The sequence below is a fragment of the Oncorhynchus tshawytscha genome, linkage group LG07 (genome assembly GCF_018296145.1).
Source record: "Oncorhynchus tshawytscha isolate Ot180627B linkage group LG07, Otsh_v2.0, whole genome shotgun sequence".
NCBI lineage: Eukaryota > Metazoa > Chordata > Actinopteri > Salmoniformes > Salmonidae > Oncorhynchus > Oncorhynchus tshawytscha.
This window is the reverse complement of record NC_056435.1, coordinates 60,326,255-60,331,626: the sequence shown is the minus strand read 5'-3', so window position 1 is coordinate 60,331,626 and position 5,372 is coordinate 60,326,255. Positions and strand designations below refer to the sequence as shown.

General features: G+C 41.1%; 1 long non-coding RNA gene across 1 annotated transcript; it reads left to right on the top strand.

The window, feature by feature from the left end:
• The first annotated feature begins 625 nt into the window (after positions 1 to 625).
• LOC112246234 lies at positions 626 to 1,491 on the top strand. The gene is made up of 2 exons (XR_002952881.2): positions 626 to 1,083; positions 1,310 to 1,491. It is a non-coding gene; the product is annotated as an uncharacterized LOC112246234 (long non-coding RNA).
• Positions 1,492 to 5,372: the final 3,881 nt, after the last annotated feature.

The following is a 5,372-nucleotide window of genomic DNA, read 5'->3' as shown; positions in this document are numbered from 1 at the left end:
ATCATCATCAATCATCATGTTGCAACCGGTTAGGGGACAGCACAGTATGTTTAAAGAAGTGCTATCATCATCATCATCCTATTGCAACAGTACCAGTGAAGAGATGGCATAGCGTATGAAACTGCTTAAAGTGAGCGGTCATTTCCTCTTTATCAGAGCATATTACACATTATCATACTTTACATTTGTGTATGGCTAATTCTAGGTGATGCCCTATCACTTACGTGGTGCACTGCTGAGGGCCCTATGGGCCTTGGTCAGTAGTGGTGCTCTCCTGAGAGCCCTGTGGGCCTTGGTCAGTAGTGGTGCTCTCCTGAGGGCCCTGTGGGCCTTGGTCAGTAGTGGTGCTCTCCTGAGGGCCCTGTGGGCCTTGGTCAGTAGTGGTGCTCTGCTGAGGGCCCTGTGGGCTGTGGTCAGTAGTGGTGCTCTGCTTAGGGCCCTACGGGGCCTGGTCAGTAGTGATGCACTGTGTTGGGAGTCGGTGCCATTTGGGATGCAACCTTTGGCCATTGTAAGGTATGATATGGTGTAATAGCTGTTATCAAAAGAACATGACTGATCAGTTTCATAAACAGTATAACAGGCAATGCTGTCCCTTCACTCCCCTCTCCTTGGAAGTGGAACTAGCGATAGTGATCTCTAATGTCACTAATGCCATGCCCCCTGGTTGAACCAGCACAGTGACTTGGATTAATTCTGGTATAAAAATGGTGAGTTGTTGGAGACAAAATACATGCAGCCTCCAGCATATTGTTACTGAAGCTGAACCAAACACTCAGACTCACTATCAATTCTCATCACCATGAAGATGATGTTGACCATCTCTCTGCTCCTCAGTGTTTGCTTTGCACTGGCTGATGCAATGTCTGTTCCAGAATTGAGAAACGACCTGAACAGACCAGGTTGGAAGGTCATCAAGAACTGTGTGAAAGTGACAACGACCGTGGTGGAGGAGTTTGACAACATGCCGCCGCAGGAGAAGGAGACGGTTCAGATCTTCGGGGGACCAGAGTGTGAGAATGACAATGAGAGAAGCAAAAGAGGATTTGTTCGCATCGGCCGACAACTCTCCAATTACTGAAGGTATCCATTTAAATATTTGTTGTTCTTGTACATAATTATATAGTACAGTGGTGCTTGAATAGTACAGGGGTGCTTGAATAGCAGTGGGATAGATTTGAACCCACTTTTGCACTGGTACATGTATTCTGGAGGCAGTGGCTAAGACCGCTAGACCACCTCAGGCCACAAAGATATCAATTTGACAGAAAACAATATGAATCCCCTCCTCCTTTCTCCTCTCTTACAGCCTTGAGTAGTGTCGCCTGGAGAAGACTGGCCTGGCCTCCCCAGTTTACGTACGTGGCCCTTGACTGTGGGTATCCTGTGACAGTGGACGATCTAGTACAGTGACGGGCAGTGGCGACGACATGGGAATGTGGGATAATCATGAATTAGAAAGTTCAATTAAATTTATTGGATTCACTCCAACTACTGTCTGTCTGAAAAGTGACACACTATACCCTGTGTTTTGCAGATTTAATGGTCATAATTAGTTTGCTTCTCTGTTATATACTATCTGGTAACTCAAATCAAAATCAAATCAAATCAAATCAAATCAAACTCTCTCTAACTGTGAAGTCTCTAAGGCCATACTGTAATGTATATGAATACAGTATTGAAAAGTAACCTTGAATAATCATAATGTACGTTAACGCTCACATTTTTAATGTTGCGTTGGATATGTCTTTTATGGAATGCTTCTAATATGATCAAGATAAAAATAGACTCATCTAAGGTCAGTTTTGTGTGGGGTTCTCCCTAGGGTTTAGAATTATAGGCAGGGTTTCTCCCTAGGGTTTAGAATTATAGGCAGGGTTTCTCCCTAGGGTTTAGAATTATAGGCAGGGTTTCTCTCTAGGGTTTAGAATTATAGGCAGGGTTTCTCCCTAGGGTTTAGAATTATAGGCAGGATTTCTCCCTAGGGTTTAGAATTATAGGCAGGGTTTCTCCCTAGGGTTTAGAATTATAGGCAGGGTTTCTCCCTAGGGTTTAGAATTATAGGCAGGGTTTCTCCCTAGGGTTTAGAATTATAGGCAGGATTTCTCCCTAGGGTTTAGAATTATAGGCAGGGTTTCTCCCTAGGGTTTTAGAATTTATTATAGCAGGGTTTCTCCCTAGGGTTTAGAATTATAGGCAGGGTTTCTCCCTAGGGTTTAGAATTATAGGCAGGGTTTCTCCCTAGGGTTTAGAATTATAGGCAGGGTTTATAGGCAGGGTTTCTCTCTAGGGTTTAGAATTATAGGCAGGGTTTCTCTCTAGGGTTTAGAATTTAGGCAGCGTTTCTCTCTAGGGTTTAGAATTATAGGCAGGGTTTCTCTCTAGGGTTTAGAATTATAGGCAGGGTTTCTCTCTAGGGTTTAGAATTATAGGCAGGGTTTCTCTCTAGGGTTTAGAATTATAGGCAGGGTTTCACCATAGATTTAAGGCAGGGTTTCTTCTCCTTTGGGTTTAGCATTTCAGGCAGAGTTTCTCCCTAGGGTTTAGAATTATAGGCAGGGTTTCTCTCTAGGGTTCAGGATTTAAGGTAGGGTATCTCCCTAGGGTTTAGGATTTGGGGGAGAGGGTTAGCCTTGGTTTTAGGATTTAAGGTAGCTAGGGTAAGCCTAGAGTAGGGTTTCTCCACAGGGTGTAGGATTTAGGGGTGGACAAGCCTTGGGTCTAGCATTTAAGGTAGCTAGGGAAAGCCAAGAGTTTAATATTTAGAGTAGAGTTTCTCCCTAGGGTTTAGGATTTGGGGGAGGGCAAGCCTAGGGTTTAGGATTCAAGGTAGCTAAGGCAAGTTTAGGGTTTAATATTTAAGGTACCTCGGGCAAGCCTAGAGTTTATGATTTAAAGTAGAGTTTATCCGTAGGGTTTAGCAATAGGGGGAGGGCAAGCTGATCAATTTATTTCCAGAGCGTATTAAGCTGTGCTACACTAAGTGCTTAAGGTTAACTCTAAATGTCTAGAATCAGGTTAATATCCTAATCGCAATATTTTTGATATTTTGCTATTTATTAGGATCCCCTTTAGCCACTGCAAAAGAATCAGCTACACTTCCAGGTGTCCACACAAAACAAGAAATAATACATAGCGCAGAACATTATTAGTCAAACTGAAATAAATACATTTAACTACTAGCCTACAATGGCCACACCCCCATGGAAATTTAATTAACATAATTTAAAAAATCTGTCTGTTTATGCGAGAGAGAAAAAGAAAATCCACATGGGCCAATATCGCACTTTAGCATCTGCGGTGAAAGTGGCAGAGCTAGAGTGGTCATTGTCAGACCATGAGACATCCTGAAAATCGGTATTTCACAAAATTGTATGTAGTGTCCGAATGGTTTGGCCTACAAACTAGTGTACAACCATACTGAAAGTTGAGACTCTCATGAACACAATTGTTTTATCCGTTTTGCTGTAGGGTACCCACAAGCCACGCAAGACGAGTCTGCATGTCCCCAGTACCAGTTTAAAAAATGAATGGAAGTATTAGTGCCTAAAATAAGGGGATAAATATAACAAGAAATATATACACTACAGGTCAAAAGTTTTAGAACACCTATGGGTTTTTCTTTATTTTGACTATATTCTACATTGTAGAATAATAGTGAAGACATCAACACAATGAAATAACACATGGAATCACGTAGTAACCAAAAAAGTGTTAAACAAATTCTTCAAATAGCCACCCTTTGCCTTGATGACAGCTTTGCACACTCTTGGCATTCTTACAACCAGCTTCATGAGGTAGTCACCTGGAATGCATTTCAATTAACAGGTATGCCTTAAAAGTTCATTAAAAGTTAATTTGTGGAATTTCTCTCCTTCTTTATGAGTTTGAGGCAATCAGTTGTTTTGTGACAAGGTAGGGGGTCTACACAGAAGATATCCCTATTTGGTAAAAGACCAAGTGCATATCATGGCAATAACAGTTCCAATAAGAAAAGGGAAACGACAGTCCAACTTTAAGACATGAAGGTCAGTCAATGCGGAGGATTTCTAGAACTTTCAACATTTCTTCATGTGCAGTCGCAAAAACCATCAAGCGCTATGATGAAACTGGCTCTCATGAGGACCGCCACAGGAAAGGAAGACCCAGTGTTACCTCTGCTGCAGAGGATATGTTCATTAGAGTTACCAGCCTTAGAAATTGCAGCCCAAATAAATGCTTCACTGAGTTCAAGTACTGTAACAGACACATCTCAACATCAACTGTTCAGAGGAGACTGTGAATCAGGCCATGGTTGAATTGATGCAAAGAAATGAAATCAATAAGAATAAAACATTTGCTTGGGCCAAGAAAAACAAGGAATGGACATTAGACCGTTGGAAATATATCCTTGAAGCATGGAGAAGGAGGTGTCATGGTGTGTGGGTGCTTTGCTGGTGACACTGTCTGTGATTTATTTAGAATTCAAGGCACACTTAATGAGCATGGCTACCACAGCATTCTGCAGCAATACGCCATCCCATCTGGTTTGTACTTAGTGGGACTATCATTTGTTTTTCAACAGGACAATGACCCAACACACCTCCAGGCTGTGTAAAGGCTATTTGACCAAGAAGGAGATTGATGGAGTGCTTCATCAGATGACCTGGTCTCCACAACCACCCGACCTAAACCCAATTGAGATGGTTTGGGATGACTTGAACTGCAGAGTGAAGGAAAAGAAGCCAACAACTCCTTCAAAGCTGTTGGAAAAGCATTCCAGGTGAAGCTGGTTGAGAGAATGAGTGTGCAAAGCTGAGTGTGCTAAGCTGTGTGTGCAAAGAGTGTGCAGTGGCATCAAGGCAAAGGGTGGCTACTTTGACAAATCTAAAATCTAAAATATATTTTCATTTGTTTAACACTTTTTTGCTTACTACATGATTCCATATGTGTTTTTTCCTAGTTTTAATGTCTTCACTATTATTCTACAATGTTGAAAATAGTAAATAAAAACCCTGGAATGAGTAGGTGTGTCCAAACTTTTGACTGGGTCACAATTGTAAATGAGAACTTGTTCTCAACTTGCCTACCTGGTTAAATAAATGTGAAATAAAATACAAATATATTTCTTAATTATCTTATTTTACTTTTGTATTGTTGTGAATTGTTACATACTAGGAAGCTAGGAACACAAGCATTTCACTATAACCACAATAACATCTGCTAAAATGTGTATGTGATCAATACAATTTGATTTAAATTTGATAAACAAGGTTTAGTGTCGAGTGCGTGATTTGGCCCAAAAATTATGTTTTTCATTTCTTAGATATTCAGCACAATCCTATTGCTAGTTAACCATTCTAAAACTGACTGGAGCTCTATGTTAAGGGTGT